A 20,742-nucleotide genomic window follows, 5' to 3' on the forward strand; every position below is an offset into this window, starting at 1 on the left:
CAAGCCCCGACGGCCCTTGAAGAAAGTGTTCTTCGTTCTTCGTTCATTGTTCTTCCAAGATCAAGCCCCAACGGCCATTTAGATCAACAATCATCCACCAATTCAAGATCAAGCCCCGACGGCCCTTGAAAAAAGTGTTCTTCGTTCTTCGTTCATCGTTCTTCCAAGATCAAGCCCCGATGGCCCTTGGATCAACCATCCACCAATTCAAGATCAAGCCCCAAAGGCCCTTGAAGAACTTCCACCAATTCAAGATCAAGCCCCGACGGCCCTTGAAGAAAGCACCATCGTTCATCATCCGTTCATCCAAGATCAAGCCCCAACGGCCCTTTGGATCAACAATGTCGACAAATCCACACATCCAACCGTTCTTCAAGATTAAGCCCAAAAGCCCTTGAAGATCCGTTCATCACTGTTTTTCAAAATCAAGCCCAAAAGCCCTTGAAGACCCGTTCATCACCGTTATTCAAGATCAAGCCTCAAACGGCCCTTGAAGAAACACTCATCCTCAAGATCAAGCCCCAACGGCTCCTTGAAGATCCGCTCAAATCCACCTTCAAAGATCAAGCCCACGGCCCCTTGAAGAAACTTCCAACAGTTCATCCAAGATCAAGCCTCGACGGCCCTTGGATCAACGAAACATCCACAAATCAACACCTTACGGAGATCGAATCAGAGGATCAAAATAGAGAGAGATTGTAACCCAAAATCATCAAACACCAAATATTATTTTGTGCACGTTGTTCTTGTCTCTTTCATTTCAGGAATTTTTTCGTGTTCACAAATTGGCACGCCCAGTGGGACAATCTCTGCCTCTCATCTCTTTCTCCGTTCAAGAAATTCAAGCGCACTTCCAAAATTAATGGCATCAAGGAAGGCTCAAACTGTTCCCGCAACCGGCGCAAAGAACAAGAGCGTCCTCGTCGCAACTGGTGTCACTTTGGGCATCACGACTCGAAGCATGGCAAGAGCTACTTCTGCCGCCTCTTTCACCTCTGCATCAACTCTGCCAAGGGAACAAAAGCACCCAAGGCACGAGCCTTTGATCACCTTAGCCTCACTAAGGGCACCAAGGGGGGAAAGCCCAAGGAAATACTCTGAATCCATGCTCTCCGATGCCGATTCAAGCGACAGTTCAGCCATGCAAGTCATGACCATTGGAGCAACTTCAATCGATGAGCAGCTGGCTCAAATGCATGAAGCAATCGCAAGGCTAACCCGAACTATGGAAGAAAAAGACTTGCAAATTGCAGCACTAGTCAACCGACTAGAGGTGCAGGACGGCGATAAACCCGACCCAGAGGATGATCCACTAAAGGGAGGAGCTGGTGGAAAAGATGAGCCTCCGGTGGAGAGAATCGATGTGAGGCCGGAGCCAGACCAAGCAGCGGCACTCATGGGATCTCTTTCTATCCAGCAGCTGCAGGAGATGATCACCAACACCATCAAGGCACAATACGAAGGGAGCTCAAATACCTCCGGGTTGTACTCGAAGGCGTATTCAAAGAAAATTGATGCCTTAAGGATGCCGAGGGGTTATCAACCGCCAAAGTTCATGCAATTCGATGGAAAGGGAAACCCGAAACAGCACGTTGCCCACTTTGTTGAAACTTGCAACAACGCAGGGATCGAAGGGGATTACCTCGCCAAGCAATTTGTGCGCTCGTTGAAAGGAAACGCCTTTGAGTGGTACACAGACTTAGAGCCTGAGTCCATCAACAGCTGGGAGCAATTAGAGCGGGAATTCCTTAACCGCTTCTACAGGACCCGTCGCACTGTGAGCATGCTAGAGCTAACGAGCACAAAGCAGTGGAAGGACGAGCCAGTCATTGACTACATCAACAGATGGCGCACTCTAAGCCTCGACTGTAAAGACAGGCTCTCGGAAACCTCTTCAATCGAGATGTGCATCCAAGGCATGCAATGGGGTTTGCAATACATCCTTCAAGGCATTAAACCACGGACTTTCGAGGAATTGGCCACTCGCGCCCATGACATGGAGTTGAGCATCGCCCATCATGGGAAGAAAGAACCGATCGTCGACTACAAGAACGACAATGTTCTTGGGCCAAAGTTGGAGAAGACTGCGTGGAAACCCACCAAGGAAGCAATGACGGTCAACACAGCTCCCGTCAAAATCCCTACACGAGGCAAGGCGATTCAAACCGAAGCTTTTTGTGATCAGGAGATGCGTAGACGCACTTTGAAGGAGCTTGAGGAGAGGACTTATCCATTCCTCGACTCTGATGTGGTTGCCATGTTAGAAGACTTGTTGGAAAAGAAGGTGATTAGTTTGCCTGAGTGCAAACGGCCAGAAGAGATGAATCGCACTGACAGTCCAAGGTACTGTAAATTCCACCGCTTCATCAGTCATCCGACAGAAAAATGTTTCGTGCTGAAAGATCTCATCATGAAGCTGGCTCAGAAAGGAATCATGGAGCTAGATCTTGACGATGTGGTGAAATCAAACTATACCACTATCACTTATGGCTCTTTCGACACAAATTTTTCACCTCAACCACTGGGGGCATCCTCCAAGACAAGCAAAGTTGAAGGATGGACTCAAGTCACTTCTAAGAAATGGCACAAGAAGCATACGTCTCCTCCACAAGTCCGCCAATCGGAAAGGGGGCAAAACAGCTCTTGTCAACCTTCAAAGCAACGTGAACGTATTGAAGATGATGAAATTGCGACACAAAGATCGTCCATTGCCATCACGATGCGCGACTTCTTACCCGAAGACTTCTTCAACTACTCAGTCAAGGCTCCTTGCTATGAAGATTGCGAGGAACAACTATCCCGAATCGCTTGACGAACCACAAAGCTCCTTGTCCGCACGAGCCTAAACTGTAAGACACGAGGCTCCTCGCCTGCACGAGCCTAAACTGCATGGCACTAAGCTCCTTGTTCGCACGAGCCTAAACTGCATGAACCAAAGTTCCTTGCCTGCACGAGCCTAAACTGCATGGCACAACGCTTCTGGTCTGCATGAGCATAAAAGGCAACACCAACGCTCCTGGTCCGCACGAGCATAAAAGGCGACAACAAAAGCTCATTGCCTGCATGAGGTAAAACTGCAAACGGCACAAAAAAAGAAAATACCAAAAAAAATAAAATAATAATATATGTATGTATTTGAACTACGTTACGACTTGATCTCTTCTTTGGAGGAGTACGTAGGCAGCTCGAATGTTCAATTTTTCGAGTTTAGTCACATCAAAATAAAAAGAATAAATGTTTTATTAAAAAAAATACATATGTTTTATGTATCTAAAAAGAAAAAGAAAAAAAAAGGAATACATATGTTATTACTTGTTTACAAAAAAAAAATTAAAAAAATAAAAATAAAAATAAAAAAAAAAGATTTCTTTTACATACATATACATACACATATATATATATATATATGTGTGTATATATATATATGTATGTATATATATATATATATATGTATATGCATCAGCAGCAAGCCTCTCAAAAGGAAGCTATCCAGGCCCAAGTGACAGCCTCCAAGCCCAAATTCCCTCCCACTTCCTGTAAATTCTCGTTCCGTCCAGGCTTCCCTCCAAAGCACAGAGAGCGACGACCTTTCTCACATACCCCCGGAAGCGGAGCCACCGGCCATGGACCCAGGCGGAGCAATCAATGTCGCCACCGCGCACGGCGGAGGTGGTGAGGTCGGGGTCCGAATTCACCAAACCCGAAGGCTCCTCGATTTCCTCCAGAGCGTTAATCTCAATACGATCTCGTCTCCGTCATCATCTGCTCCGCCGTCCTCGTCTTTGGGTTGACCGTCTACATCATGACCCGACCCAGACCCGTCTACTTGGTCGATTACGTCTGCTACCGCCCGCCCGATCACCTCAAGGCACCGTACCAGCGCTTCATGGAGCACTCCCGCCTCACACAGGACTTCGACGACTCGTCGCTCGAGTTCCAGCGTAAGATTCTTGAGCGTTCCGACCTCGGCGAGGAGACTTATGTCCCGGAGGTGATGCATTACATCCCTCCCCGGCCGTCGATGGCCGCCGCCAGGGAGGAGGCGGAGCAGGTGATGTACGGTGCTCTGGATAATCTGTTTGCCAATACCCATATGAAGCCAAAGGACATTGGGATTCTCGTTGTGAATTGCAGCTTGTTTAATCCGACGCCGTCGCTTTCCGCCATGATTGTTAATAAGTACAAATTGAGGGGTAATATTAGGAGTTTTAACTTGGGGGGAATGGGTTGTAGTGCTGGGGTTATAGTTGTTGATCTTGCCAAAGACTTGTTGCAAATCCATCGGAACACTTATGCTGTTGTTGTTAGTACTGAGAACATTACTCAGAATTGGTATTTTGGGAATAAGAAGTCTATGTTGATACCCAATTGCTTGTTTCGTGTTGGGGGTTCCGCGGTTTTGCTTTCCAATAAGTCCGTTGATAGGAGGCGGGCTAAGCACAAGCTTGTTCATGTTGTGAGGACCCATCGTGGCGCGAATGATAAAGTTTTCCATTGTGTTTATCAGGAGCAGGATGACAAGGGGAAGACTGGTGTGTCTTTGTCGAAACATTTGATGGCAATTGCCGGTGGGGCGCTTAAGACCAACATTACCACTTTGGGACCTATTGTGCTTCCTATAAGCAAGCAGCTTCTTTTCTTTTCATCACTTGTGGTTAAGAAGCTGTTCAAGTCCAACGTCAAGCCATATATCCCAGATTTCAAGCTGGCATTTGATCATTTTTGCATACACGCTGGAAGGATCGACTGAGGTGCATCTGCTGCTGCAGAACCGACAAAATCAGATATTTCACAATCCATGCTCGTCTTCTACAGCGGCCATCGTCATGTTCTCCATCCAAACTTCATGGCCTTGCCCTCCGTTGTTGAAGCTCCGTTGCTTTCGAACCTGCTCAGGCATCTCAACTCTGCATCATCCACCTGACTGCTGTTAAAACAACTAGCCGGTCTTGGCACTCCGCCTTACCAAGTCCACCTTCATCACTGCAGGATCGTCCCCAAGCAGAAGCTCGCCCCGATGAGGTCTCGCAGATGACGGCAAGAAGCCCTGAAGAGATTCCGCCGCTGTTGGTCTCGGGTCTGGTCGACCCAACGCTCTCCAACATGAGATCCAAAAGGAGCCCGTCATGCTCCTCTAATCCTCTGCCGGCGCCATTAATATCCCAAACCATCGTCTCCCTCGGCGTCCGCTCCGGCTTTCTTTCCTCTCTCAAGTTGTAGCAAGTCGGATCCAAATCAAGACCACCCGCCACAGCGCCTGTCCACCATAAGAGCCAGCTACAGGGACGGATCTCTCGGGAAGACCCGGCTCAGCAGCGCCGAGTGCGAGGACGCCGTCGTCGCAGGAAATGCGCCCCAAGCAACGTGACGCCCGGATCTCCACCAAGCTCCTTAACGCCACCTTTTCTGCTCTACAGGTAGCGGTCGTGGTCCCTAGACGACGAAGCGTGGAACCACCGCGAGAGAATCAATGGCAGATCGGACCTCCTCCTCACCATCACCATCTTCAAACTTTAGTTTCAACCTCAGGATCTCCACCGCCGTTCTGCCGCCTGCTCACGAAGATGGGTGTAGCGTCATCACCGACGAGGTTGCGGAGCCGAGAAAACGCACAGCAAGGAGCGAGGATCAAGGCAGGCATCGGAGATGTCGAGTACATGGACGGAAGATGGGTCAACACCGGCATTTGAAGCTGGTAGTCGAGGATCTTCCCTCTCGGCACCCACCCCTCCTTCTTCCTCCTCCTCCTCCATGCTCCTCCTTCTTCCTTCTCCTCCGTCTCTTGCCTCGCAGCTGCCAACAACTTCAAAGACCGCTCTCAAACGACTAGCCGGCCGAGAAGCCCTTCCTCAAACTCGAGCTCCGCTCCTTGCAAATTCCTCTACCCACCACCCAAATTTATACAGAAAAAATATATTAAAAAAACAAAAAAAAAGGGATGGTGGAGCAAAGTGGTGCTGGCATTACGTGGAAAAAAAAGGGGGGGTGCATCAGGCACCATGTGCAAAGGAAAATATAAAAAAATATATATATATATATAATAATTGTAAAGGTTTTGGGTGCTCCACTCACCATGTTTTGATTGTTTTAAAGCCAAGCTGGAAAGAAGGAGAAATAATATAAAAAAAAAATATTGGTGGAGTCTTGGTGCCTCTGGCACCATGTGGAAAAAAAATAAAATAAATAAAAAAATTAAATTAAATTAAAAAAAAAATAAGACAAATCAAATTTACAGGAATGGATCTTCAAGGTTGATCAGATGCCGCCTCAGTACTCGGCGGAACCCCAGGAGGAGGAGGCACCGAAGGTTGATTATTTGGAGCTTCATTACGCGGTACAGCCCTAGAAGACGAAGGCAAATGCTGCTGGAACAAACCCACAAACCTCTGATGATCAAGTAAAATCTGACCATCAGATTCCTGCATCTGGTCAATCTTCCTCTTCATGTTTGTCGCATAGCTATGAGCGAGCTTATGCAATTGTTTATTCTCCTGCTTGAGCCCTCTAATCTCCTATTTGAGACTCGTCACTTCAGCCGCCAATGATTCAACTTGACGGGTTCGAGCAAATAGGCGTTGGGCCATATTAGACATAGAACCTGCACACTGCACACTGAGAGCCAGAGAATCCTTAACAGCCAACTCATCAGACCGTTTGGAAAGTAGTCTGTTATCTCTGGGAGTGACAAGGTTTCGGGCCACCACCGCAGCGGTCATATCATTCTTCATCATTGAATCCCCGACGGTATGAGGACCAGTAGGGGATATGAAGGATGGGCGCCATATGTTGTCTGGAGAACGCGGGACTGCCTCTTCACCAAGGTTCAAGTGAAGACGACGGTCGGAGGGGCCAGACATTTTCAAAAAAATGTTGAAAGAAAGAAGAGATCGGACAAATCAAGATCTTAGAAGTGCAAGAAGGGAGTTTTTTTACAAGCAAAAATTCAAGTGTGCTTTGAAACGAACTACGTGCCTCTATAAAAAATCAGCACTCGACGGGATTTCAGAGATCGAAGAGGCAAGCTCAAAATTCGAAGAGGCCAATTCAAAAATCGAAGAGGTGCTAGCTTTCTCAAAAGCTGGGCTTGCTCGGAAACCACGGGCGATCTTCCTTTCCAGACTTGTCAGCACCCATCACACACAAACTCAGCTTTGCAGAAATCACGGGTAATTTGTCGAAGCGCCGATCCCAGATATCGAAGAGGCGCCAGTCTTTTTCAGCCGCGTCAACACCTGTCATATGCACACTCAACTTTGCACAAATCACGGGCAATTTTTCGAGGATTTTCGGTGAAGGAGAAAACACGTGAAGTTTCTGTTCAATCATCCAACGGTTGCCGACAAGAGTGAAAGAACAGTACCGGTTACTAATCCATATAAATTTCCACCTTCACCCTTCATAGCAGGGCAGACATACAGAACCTTTCTTCATCTCTGAGAATGCCTTCCCAACGAAGCCTCTCGGGTCACTCAGTGTTCCTTATTCCTTGGGGTACCTCTGCAAGCCAATGACTCCAAAGCAAAAGTATCTCATATCACCAGGGTAGAAAGCAAGAGTATCTCATATCATGCGTTCTCCCTGTCCTTTCCTTTGTCCTTGTTCCTACCTACAAAGACAAGGATAAAGAAAACAATATGCCGGAACTTCCACTCAAACTCGGGTAAGGAACCGACTGCTGGGAACCCTTCCCTGATTGCCTACCTAGCACTGCTCTCGAGTACTCGTCTCCCACTACTGCTGTACTTCCAAAGAAGCTGCCACATCTGCCTGAAGAATAGATAAGGCAAGTGAAAATGATACCTTGCAGCACGTGGAGACAACGTGCAAAAGAAACAAGCAGAGAAGAATGCAGCATGCACAGTCAACTCAGCAGAAGGAGTCTGAGATGAGGAACTCGAGAAGATGCCACATTTGCCTGAGGAACAGATAAAGGAAATGAAAATGATACCTTGAAGCATGTGGAGACAAGTGCAACAAAGCACGTGCTGAGTCATTCGCTACTTCTTCAAAATCAAAAGTATCTCATATCATCAGGGTTGCAATCATTCTGGACGGTGAATTCGTTTTGACCCTCAATTTCTTGGGTCGGCTTACTAGGCGTTGTGAGCTGCACGTGCCGATTCACCACCCTTGAATCAAAACCTTAAAGATCAAGTCACCAACTGGAAGAAAAGCCCATCAATCTTGAAGATCATACCGTTGACCAAACTGCTCAGGTGTGAATTAGAAAGATTGAACAAAGCAACAAGTCGTCACCTTCATCTCGTGCCTGCTTGCCATGTGTTCGAGTCAACCTTCAAGAATCAAGCCTCAACGGCCCTTGAAGAAATATCCAGCCCAATTCAAGATCAAGCCTCGATGGCCCTTGGATCGACATCTACAGTAAGGGACTTCAAAACGCATCTCCTACACGTGACAAGCACATGTGTACGACGCGCCTTGAAGTGGGGGCATTTGTAGACATCGAAATTTCAGTAAATAAATGTTGACTGATAAATCAAAGTTTCAACGCTCATGTATTACATAAATTTTACACGTAGCGTGTGTCTAAACAAAAAATCGAAATAAGTTGGAAAAGTCATCAAACAGGACACGTGTCAACACCTGGCAGAAACGACTTATTTCATCTGGAATATTATATTCAAAATTAGGCCTTGGAAAATTCTATAAATAGAAGGCTAATTCATTCATTTAAGGGAACCAAAATCATTAGGCAAAATTCTTGAAGCTCTAAAGCTCTGAAACTCCAAAACTCTCAAGCATCCAGGTTCCCGAAAAATCAAGAAAGCGTTCTTCGTTCTTCGTTCATCGTTCTTCCAAGATCAAGCCCCAACGGCCCTTTGGATTAACAATCATCCACCAATTCAAGATCAAGCCCCGACGGCCCTCGAAGAAAGTGTTCTTCGTTATTCGTTCATTGTTCTTCCAAGATCAAGCCCCAATGGCCATTTAGATCAACAATCATCCACCAATTCAAGATCAAGCCCCGACGGCCCTTGGATCAACCATCCACCAATTCAAGATCAAGCCCCAAAGGCCCTTGAAGAACTTCCACCAATTCAAGATCAAGCCCCGACGGCCCTTGAAGAAAGCACCATCGTTCATCATCTGTTCATCCAAGATCAAGCCCCAACGGCCCTTTGGATCAACAACGTCGACAAATCCACACATCCAACCGTTCTTCAAGATTAAGCCCAAAAGCCCTTGAAGATCCGTTCATCACTGTTTTTCAAAATCAAGCCCAAAAGCCCTTGAAGACCCGTTCATCACCGTTATTCAAGATCAAGCCTCAAACGGCCCTTGAAGAAACACTCATCCTCAAGATCAAGCCCCAACGGCTCCTTGAAGATCCGCTCAAATCCACCTTCAAAGATCAAGCCCACGGCCCCTTGAAGAAACTTCCAACAGTTCATCCAAGATCAAGCCTCGACGGCCCTTGGATCAACGAAACATCCACAAATCAACACCTTACGGAGATCGAATCAGAGGATCAAAATAGAGAGAGATTGTAACCCAAAATCATCAAACACCAAATATTATTTTATGCACGTTGTTCTTGTCTCTTTCATTTCAGGAATTTTTTCGTGTTCACACACATTACTAACCCAAGAGGTTTGGACCTCATTATGTTTTTGCAAGCAAGTTATTGGAAGAAGAGGCGCATCGGCCTCCTGATCTTTCAAATCTCCAGAGCAGGATAAAAGAGAGTAAGCATGTCCTGGGTATCTATCTTTTTAAATTTTTTATAATTTATTACTATTTTTTTTTTTTAAATCTAAGCTTAACAATTATATCTAGTTGTTCGAGTGCTCTCAAATTTCAAGGATTTGAGGCAAGATGGGGCACCAAGGAAGGATTATGTTGAGCAGCTTAAGAGGGATATAATTTCGTACTATGGCTACAATAGCTTTATAATTGCGGCTTTAGTAGAGGTGATTGATATATCCCATCACATCGTCTTGTTTTGTGTATCAATTCTGCAACGATCTTTTCTTTCTTTGTTTGGTTTCAGGAACTTATTAGTATGTTATTCTGTTTTCTAGATGTTTCCAGTTGTTGAGCTTGTGGAACTTGTAGAAGCTTTTGAAAAGCCTTGACCAACATGTCTCCGAACAAATACGCTAAAGGTGACAGAATATTTTAACATTATTTACTATGTTTTCCCTCTCAGTATTTTACGTCATTTTAGATTGCTGTTTTCCATTGTGCTTAGACACAAAGGAGGGATTTGGCAGATGTTTTAATTAACAGAGGAGTCAACCTACAACCCTTAAGCAAGTGGTCGAAAGTAAGGATTATCTCATCTGTGTATTTTTCTGATCTGTCCTTTTCATCTTCCATCTATTATCAAGATTAATAAGGCTGTTCACATTGTGATTGCAGGTTGGATTGGTTGTGTATGATTTTCAAGTTCCAATTGGTGCCACCCCTGAGTATATGGCTGGTTATCACATGGTAGATGCTTCACGAGTTAGCATTATATTGCGGTGCTTCATTTCAATTGTCATCCTTCAAGTGATTTACTTGGTGTTAATTTGTTTGCTCGGCTGCAAAGTGCAAGCTCCTTTTTGCCTGTCATGGCCCTTGCTCCTCAAGAAAAGGAACAAATTGTTGATATGGCGTAAGTAATTGCCTTTCTTATTTTATTTTGCTTATCTACTTTCCTACTTGTGATATATCATTATATTATCAAATCATAAATTGAACTTTCAGAATACCTTAAGAAGGTTGTATCATCGGATACTATGTGTATGCCACACCTAATACACCCGGCTACATAACAAATGCTATGCTCCATTTTAGAAGTTCTTCCAGCTGTAATTGGAGATCTGATAAGCCAAAAGTGAATAAACCATATGCTTAAAATTTAGGGTTAAGATGGAATTAAACATTTTAGTAGAACATTGAGTATAAATAGAAGAAACCTGGTCTGTTGATGGGTTACCTTCTCTGAATGTAAGTCATGTAACCTCGCTCTCGCAGGGTGTCTGAGAGAGTGAGAGAATAAATTCTGCTCATGTTTTGAAGTGTTAAATTTCTGTGTTAAATTTCCTTAGGGTTCTGGAATACTCGGCAATTATGTGCTTGGCATCATCTTCATGCTTGAATGCCCTATCATGTAACAAGAACTTATTGATTTACTTGTGTCTTGAACACAATATTGCAACTGCTACCACTGTTGTATTCTCCATTGTGATAACACCTTTTGTCCTTTTTCAGGGCTGCACCTGGTGGTAAAACAACTTATATTGCCGCTTTAATGAAAAATAGTGGTATGTGGAGTGATGCGATTGATGAATGGCATGTTATGCTGTAGTAAACAGAATGGTGTAAAGCTATTCTAGGCATCCTTTTTTATTTTTACTTTCAGCCCGCACAACATTGTGACAACATTTTGTCTCATTATTTTCAGTTTCATTCCTTTTACTTTTACTTCACTGATAGACGCATATTTATGCGACTTAGTTAACTAGTTTTCTTGCATTTACGTTATTAGTTCTTAGTTATTTTAGTACTTTAAGCCATTTTCGTGTGTTTGTAGGTCCAAAGGGCTAAGGTAGCAAGAAAGTGCATTTTGGTGCATTTTGGAGCAGTTTTGAGCTTGTAATGGATTACATATGATATGAGCAAGATGGATGGACGAATTTGAAGACAAAAGAGGCTAGGAACATGCTAAAAATCTGGTGAAACAAATACAAGTTGCAAGAAGGGATAAATTTCTAGAAGGATTGGCCAAAACTTCACTCAAAACCATGCATACCCCATAAAATTCATCAATGCCGTGGCCTTCCCTTTGTTTTACTTCCACCAGATTTTTTTAGTGATGATGCAATGCCTATCTCACTATGACATTTGAGTGGATGATGTAATGCTTAACTCACCATGACATTTGAGTGGATGATGCAATGCTTAACTCACCATGACATGTGAGTGGATGACTCAAAACCTACCCTCACCAACAATTCTCCACCTTGCCATGCCTTACCTACTTCATTCCACCAGATTTTTGCATTAAACATGTCCATCCTCTTCCTATAAATACCATGGCAGCAACCTCATTGAAATCATCCAGAAATTAACCATTCTCCAAGCCTTTCCTTGCCTCTCCTACATATCTAAACCCCTTCCCATCCATTCCTCCAAATAACCAACCCTTCAACATCATTCCAACCTTGTTGTGGCGGCAAGGAGAAGGAGAAAAGTCCTTGGACGCGCTTGCTATCCAACATGGATCGTTGGAACGTTTAGGTGCTTTCTTCCCTTTGTTTTTCAATGGTTAAATTTGTTTATCTTTGTTTTGTAATAATGAGGAACTAAACCCCCCTTGGCTAGGGGGGGATTCAAAACCATGTTTATGCTTGCTATATGATTTGATTACTTCCAATTGCGTTTCTTGAATTGTGAATTCAATTTACTTATCCGTTCGTATAAAAACTAATTTGTGTATGTTGGTTGAGAGTGCACGCTTAATTTTCATGCATGAAATTGATGCTAGAATATAAGGGAGTTTTACCTAATCGTTATGAACTTATATTCACAAGTAGTGAAGGTTGCTAGTCACAATCACGTTAAGTAAATTCTTGGCATAAGTTTCATGCAAATCATAGTAACGAGTGCCTCGTCAATGCTTATGTTTTTCATAGAACTTAATGATTCTTGCTTGTATCTCTATTATGCAATTCATGTAGGGAACTTGTAGGGAATGTTTTGGGTTGTCGTATGCAATCATCCAATCTAATAACTTGTTGAAAAACTGAGAATTAATTAATGCAATTCACGGTTAATTTGGGGCGTTGAGTATTCATAACTTATCGAAGAGCAATTGGAAATCATTTTGTAGGCAAGCAAGACATGTGTGGAGAAGAACCCCTTAGCTAGCCTTCCATTATCCATTCAACCCAAATTTGTTTAAAATCTATTTAAGTTTTTAGTTTATTCGTTTTTACTTTCAACTTCACCAAACTCAAATCCCCCTTTTACTTTCTTGTTTTAAAATCTTTTGTTTACATTTTTAACTTTGTTTCTTTTTGTTTTTGAGTCAGTTTAGAGGTTTTAGCAAGCCCTCCTAATCCCCGGTTTAGAACGATCCCTACTTACATACTTTGCTACAATTGTCAAAAAGAGGGTTTAATTTGTGTGCTTATATTATTTGCATCATTCACCTATCTGTTCCATTTTTTTTTCATTGTTCTGATGCAATTTGTTTCAAACTCCGCCTGTGTAAGGTTATCTTACATTGCCGGTCCCAAGCCCGGGTAAAGGAGGAGGGGGAGGGCGTCAGGTAGTCGACAGCCGACACTCCTCAGTTACGTCGAATCCTTATGAAAATGAATCCAGAACGAAATCGCGCTAAAGCTAGGGCGTCATCCGTAAGTGGCGCGCTGTGTAGCCCGAGCACAGTGATAAGTGAGCAAGGGTCGCTGTATCTCCATCGGCACCCAGATGCAGTGTTAAATGAGCAAGGGGGCCATAGAAACTTCTTTTCGAACGACTCCACTCAAAGTTGTTTGGGAGCATATGCTCCTATCAACTTTACACAGGACACACAAAAGAAGTATTTTGATCCTATTGGATGGGGGAGGGTGAAGAAGCTAGGACAAAAGGGTAGAGTTCAAGAGAGTAGAATGCGTTTAGGAACGTGGAATATAGGAACCTTAACGGGAAAATCTATGGAAGTAGTGGAAGTTATGGTGAGGAGAAGGATAAATATTATGTGCCTACATGAAACTAAGTGGGTTGGTCTTAAGGCAAATGATCTAGAAAACTCAGGGTTTAAACTTTGGTATTCGGGCACAAATAGAACGAGAAACGGTGTTGGCATTATCGTGGACAAGACCTTGACACAAGATGTTGTAGATGTCAAGAGGGTAGGAGATAGAATCATGGCAATCAAGATTGTAATAGGACAAGAACTCATCAATGTGACTAGTGCGTACGCACCTTAAGTAGGGTTGGATACGAGTTCGAAGGAGAAATTTTGGGAAGACCTTGGAGACTTGGTGCAAGGAATTGCCCGGACGGAGAAGTTATTTATAGGAGGAGATTTAAATGGACACGTGGGCAGGGAGACAGGCAACTATGGAGGTTTTCATGGTGGCCATGGTTTTGGGGAGAGAAACGAGGATGGGGAAGCTATCTTGAATTTTGCAATGACATATGATCTCTTCTTAGCCAACACCTTCTTTAAGAAGAGAGAAGAACATGTGATCACCTACAAGAGTGGGTCGTCAAAAACACAAATAGATTTTCTTCTAATGAGGAAAGGTGATCTTATAACTTGTAAGGATTGCAAAGTTATACCGGGAGAGAGCTTGGCTAATCAACATCGCTTGTTGGTGATGGATGTACATATCAAAAGAGTGAGAAAAAAGAACAAGACTTGGAAGTGCCCAAGGACTAGATGGTGGAATCTAAAAGGAGAAAAACAAGCCATTTTCAAAGAGAAAGTAATCACCCAGTGTGGGTGGGATAGAGAGGGGGAAGCTAGCCAAAGGTGGGATTCCATGGCTAGTTGTATCCGAAAAGTAGCAAAAGAGGTATTAGGAGAGTCCAAGGGCTTTTCTCCACACCAAAAAGAATCTTGGTGGTGGAATGAGGAGGTACAAACAAAGGTGAAGGCTAAGAAGGAATGTTGTAAAGCCTTATACAAGGACAGGACCAATGAAAATGGTGAAAGGTGTAGAAGAGCGAAGCAAGAGGCGAAGAAAGCTGTGAGAGAAGCTAAGTTAGCGGCTTATGACGACATGTATAAGCGACTAGATACCAAAGAATGAGAGTTGGATATCTATAAACTAGCTAGAGCAAGGGAAAAGAAGACAAGGGACCTAAACCAAGTGAGGTGCATCAAGGATGAGGATGGAAATGTTCTTGTTACTGAGAATGCGATCAAAGACAGATGGAGAGGTTATTTTCATAATCTTTTCAATGAAGGACATGAAAGGAGTAATTCTTTAGGGGAGTTAAGTAACTCAGAAAAGTGTAGAAACTACTCCTTTTATCGTCGAATCAGGAAGGAAGAAGTGGTTGTAGCTTTGAAAAAGATGAAGCATAGAAAAGCAGTGGGCCCAGACGATATACCAATCGAAGTGTGGAAAGTCTTGGGAGAGACAGGTATAGCATGGCTCACTGACCTTTTCAATAGGATTTTGAAAACGAAGAAGATGCCAAATGAGTGGTGAAAGAGCACTTTGGTGCCTATCTACAAGAATAAGGGCGACGTACAAAATTGCATGAACTATAGGGGTATTAAGCTAATGAGTCATACAATGAATCTTTGGGAGAGAGTCATTAAGCATAGATTGAGGCAAGAGACACGGGTTTCGAACAACCAATTCGGGTTCATACCAGGGCGCTCAACCATGAAGGCAATCTATCTCTTACGAAGATTGATGGAAAGATATAGAGATGGGAAAAAGGATTTACACATGGTCTTTATAGATTTGGAAAAAGCGTATGATAGGGTCCCAAGAGACATTCTTTAAAGGATTTTAGAGAAGAAATGAGTACGAGTAGCATATATCCAAGCTATAATTGATATGTATGAAGGAGCAAAGACTGCCGTAAGAACTCATGAAGGACAAACCGAAAGCTTCCCCATAACTGTAGGATTACATCAAGGCTCATCCTTAAGTCCTTACCTTTTTGCATTGGTAATGGATGAGTTAACAGGACATATTCAAGATGATATTCCTTGGTGTATGCTTTTCGCAGACGATATAGTGTTGATAGATGAAACTCAGGAAGGGGTAAATGCGAAGCTTAACCTTTAGAGGGAAGTGTTGGAATCTAAAGGTCTTCGCCTAAGCCGATCAAAGACAGAATATATGGAGTGCAAGTTCAGTGCAAATGGAAGCCAAAATGAGTTAGGGGTAAGGATCGGAGATTAGGAAATACCAAAGAGCGATCGTTTTCACTACTTAGGATCTATCTTGCAAAAGAACGGAGAATTAGATGGAGATCTCAACCATAGAATACAAGCTAGATGGATGAAGTGGAAGAGTGCATCCGGCGTGTTGTGTGACCGTCGTATGCTACTGAAGCTCAAGGAAAACTTTTATAGGACGGCAATAAGGCCGGCGATGCTGTATGGCACAGAATGTTGGGCGGTGAAGCATCAACACGTACACAAAATGGGTGTAGCGGAGATGAGGATGCTTCGTTAGATGTGTGGGCATATGAGAAAGGATAAGATTAGGAATGAGGATATCCGAGGTAAAGTAGGAGTAGCCGAAATTGTAGCAAAATTGAGAGAAAATCGGTTACGGTGGTTTGGACATGTGCAAAGAAGGCCTACTGACGCTCCGGTTAGAAGATGCGACTCCGGGACAGAGGTTCAGGGCTGAAGGGGTAGAGGAAGACCTAGGAAAACTTTGGAAGAGACTCTAAGAAAAGACTTAGAGTATTTGGATCTAATAGAGGACATGACACAGGACCGAGCACAATGGCATTCTAAGATTCATATAGCCAACCCCACTCAGTGAAGAAGGCTTTGGTGTATTTAACACAATACGTTGAAATGAAGCAAAGCTTATTTATTGATATCTCCGATAAGTTACAAATATGTACATATACATGAGTCAAAATAAACAAACAAGAGGGAGCCTTCACAAAGGTTGCGTAGGAGAAGTCTCACCAGTCGGTAGAGCCCCAGAAAGAGAAGGCACCGGAGGGGGATCATTCGGAGCCTCAGTACTGGATAGAACCCTAGAAGGAAGAGGCATCGGAGGTTGATCATTTCGAGCTTCATTATGCGGTACAGCCTCAAAAGACGAAGGCAATAAATGCCTTTGGAACAAACCCACAAACCGCTAATGATCAAGTAAAACCTGACCTTCAGATTCCTTCATCTGGTCTAGCTTCCTCTTCATGTTTGTAGCATAGTCATGTGCGAGCCGGTGCAACTGTTTATTCTCATGCTTGAGCCCTCTAATCTCCTGTTTAAGACTCATCACTTCAGCCGCCAATGATTCAACTTGGCGGGTTCGAGCAAATAGGCGTTGGGTCATATTAGACACAAAACCTGCACACTGAACACTTAGAGCCAGAGAATCCTTAACAGCCAACTCATCAGACCGTTTGAAAAGTAGTCTGTTATCTTTGGGAGTGAGAAGGTTCCTGGCCACCACCGCAGTAGTCATATCATTCTTCATCACGGAATCCCCAACGATAAGAGGACCAGTAGGGGATAAGAAGGATGGGCGCCATATGTTGTCTGGAGAAGGCGTGGCTGCCTCTTCAACAAGGTTCAAGTCAAAACGACGGTCGGAAAGGCCAGACATTTTCAAAGGTGTTGAAGAAAGAAAAGGTCGGACAAATCAAGATCTTAGAAGTGCAAGAAGGGAGTTGCTACTGGTGAAGATTCAAGTGTGCTTTGGAACTTAATGCCAGCCTCTATAAAAATCTGCACTCGACGGAGCTTCAGAAATCGAAGAGGCATCTGCCCAGAAATCGAAGAGGCATTTGCTTTCTCAAAAGCTGGGCTGCTCAGAGACCACGAGGGCCGATCTCTGAAATCGAAGAGGCGTTTGCTTTCTCAAAAGCTGGGCTGCTCAAAGACCATGAAGGCCGATCTCAGAAATCGAAGAGGCGCTTGCTTTCTCAAAGTAGGGCTGCTCAGAGACCACGAGGGCCGATCTCAGAAATCGAAGAGGCACCTGCTTTTTTTCAACCTTGTTAGCACCTGTCACATGCACACTCAGCTTTGCTGAAATTACGGGCATTCTGTTGAAGATTTCTGGTGAAGTAGAAAGCACGTGAATCTTACTGTTCAATCATCCACTTTCCACACGCATCATCAGCTCATAAGTACCACAGATAACTTTGCCGAAGATCTCTGACAAAGTTTAGACACGTGAAGCTTGCAGCTCCCACTACATTGCTATGACCAAGAAGGGTAAAAGAATAGCAAAGAAACAGCACTAACAAAGTTTAGACGCATAAATTTTGAAGGTCTAGCTACCATATTATTACCCACAAGGGTAAAGGAACAGCACCACTGCTGGATAATTGGGAAGTCCCTGTGTGTCAACCTTTGTGCTCCGTGGCAAGGTAAACTAGCAAACATGCCCAACCTTTACTCACATTTGAGAAAACACTCCCAACAAGATTGCTTGCTCCAAGATCGAAGAGGCACCATCCTCCGAATCTCGAGAGCCAGACTCCCAACATGATTACTTTCTCAAAAATCGAAGAGACACCACCTCCGAATCTCGAAAGCCAGACTCCCAGCAAGATTACTCTCTCAAAAATCAAAGAGGCATCGTTCTCCGAATCTCGAGAGCCAGATCCCCGCCATGATTGCTTGTACGAAAACCGAAGAGGCACCGCTTTCTCAACTTCGAGAGCCAAATCTCCTTGGATAAAGCTTGTCTGTAATCTTCACACGCAACATCAGCTTTCCAGATACCACATACCACTTTTTCAAAGTGCTCTGACACACGTGAAGCTGGCAGCTCCCACTACCGTGCTATGACCAAGCAGGGGAAAGGAATAGCATTACTACTTGTTGTTAGGGAAACTCCTATATATGTCGACCTCCATTCTCAACGGACAGGCAGACCTGCAAAAATGCTCAACCCTTCCTCATATCTGAGAGGGCACTCCCAACGAAGCCTCTCAAAATACTTAGCTTTCTTTCCCCTCGATAATACCTCTGCAAACAAGCTACACCAGAGCAAGAATATCTCATATCATCACGGTTAAAAGCAAGAGTATCTATTATCATGCTTTTTCCCTGTCTTTTCCTTTGGCCTTGTTCTTACCTACAAGACAAGGAGAAAGAGAGCAATCAGTCAGCACTTGGAATCAAGCTTCCAGTCAGGGACTGACTGCCTGGAACCCCTTACCTGATTACTTACCTGGCATTGCTCTCGAGTACTCATCTTCAACATCTTATGCTTCCAGAGAAGATACCACATTTGCCTGAAAAACAGATAGGGAAAGTGAGAAGGATACAAGGAAGCATGTGGAGACAAGCGTAACAGAACACGTGCCGATACATCCACTACTTTGTTAACAGCAAAAGTATCCCATATCAGCAGGGTCGAACGTACTCTAGATTTGATAGACTTGTTTTGACCCTCAAATTCTTCAGTCGGCCTTCTACTCTGGAGGAAACCAGAAAATCCTCCATCCCAGTTCAAGAATAAGCTTGTGGAAAGTTACTTCTTCAAAAGCAAAAGTATCTCATATCATCTATTCTCATTTTCTTCTCTTTATCCTTCATGCTGCCTGCAAGATAGAGAGAATGAGAACAATCAGCCGGAACTCGAAATCAAACTTCTGATCTGGGACTGATTGCTTGGAGCTCTGATTGCTTACCTTGTATGTCACCTCTTTCAGCAGATCCCCTAGCTCGGCGACTTGGAGGACTCCTACTACATGGTTTGTATCGCCCTTGACCAAGCATGAAACTACAAGTAAGCTTCAAGTGAAATTGATACATTACCTTGTGCATCTCCACCAGTTAAAGATAACACCCCTGGATGGAGGAAGAGTACTTCCAGAGAAGATGCCACATCTACCTATGAGACAGATAAGGCAAGTGAAGACGAGAGCTTGAACCTATATCATTTGTACTAAATCATTCACTTGTACTCACTAAAAGAGAGCTTGAACCTATGTACTTGTGTAAACCCTTCACAATTAATGAGAACTCTTCTACTCCGTGGATGTAGCCAATCTGGGTGAACCACGTACATCTTGTGTTTGATTTCCTGTCTCTATCTATTTACATACTTATCCACACTAATGACCAGAGCAATCCAGCGAAGATCACAAACTTAATACTTTCTGTTGTACCAAAGTCCTCACTGATTTTATGCATCAACAATCCTTAAGTCCTTACCTTTTTGCGTTGGTAATGGATGAGTTAACAGGACATATTCAAGATGATATTCCTTGGTGTATACTTTTCGCAAACGATATAATGTTGATAGATGAAACTCAGGATGGGTAAATGCGAAGCTTAATCTTTGGAGAGAAGTGTTGGAATCTAAAGGTCTTCGCCTAAGCCGATCAAAGACAGAATATATGGAGTGCAAGTTCAGTGCAAATGGAGGCCAAAATGAGTTAGGGGTGAGGATCAGAGATCAGGAAATACCAAAGAGCGACCGTTTTCGCTACCTATGATCTATCTTGCAAAAGAACGGAGAATTAGATGGAGATCTCAACCATAGAATACAAGCTGGATGGATGAAGTGGAAGAGTGCATCCGGCGTGTTGTGTGACCGTCGTAGACCACTAAAGCTCAAGGGAAAATTTTATAGGACGGCAATAAGGCCAGCAATGCTGTATGGCACAGAATGTTGGGCGGTGAAGCATCAACACGTACACAAAATGGGTTTGGACATGTGCAAAGAAGGCCTATTGACGCTCCGGTTCGAAGATGTGACTACGGGATAGAGGTTCAGGGCCGAAGGGGTAGAGGAAAACCTAGGAAAACTTTGGAAGAGACCTTAAGAAAAGACTTAGAGTACCTGAATCTAACGGAGGACAGACACAAAACCGAGCGCAATGGTGTTCTAGGATTCATATAGCCGACCCCACTTGGTGGGAAAAGACTTTGTTGTTGTTGTTTGTTCTGATGCAATTTCTTTCAGGAATAATTTTTGCCAATGAAATGAAGGAGCGAAGGCTTAAGTCACTCACTGCTAATTTGCACCGCATGGGGGTGACAGAGTCGTTTGTAACTATGATGGCGAAGAGGTTAGATTTTCAGTCGTTTATAACGTGACTGACGTT

The 20,742-nt window shown here is 43.8% G+C and overlaps 2 pseudogenes; both read left to right on the forward strand.

Moving 5' to 3' along the window:
- Positions 1 to 3,574: 3,574 nt before the first annotated feature.
- On the forward strand, positions 3,575 to 4,750 carry LOC103429809 (3-ketoacyl-CoA synthase 4-like; annotated as a pseudogene).
- Positions 4,751 to 6,259: 1,509 nt separating this feature from the next.
- LOC114823652 (26S rRNA (cytosine-C(5))-methyltransferase NOP2B-like) lies at positions 6,260 to 20,637 on the forward strand (annotated as a pseudogene).
- The last annotated feature ends 105 nt before the right edge of the window (positions 20,638 to 20,742 follow it).

The sequence above is a fragment of the Malus domestica genome, chromosome 13 (genome assembly GCF_042453785.1).
Source record: "Malus domestica chromosome 13, GDT2T_hap1".
NCBI lineage: Eukaryota > Viridiplantae > Streptophyta > Magnoliopsida > Rosales > Rosaceae > Malus > Malus domestica.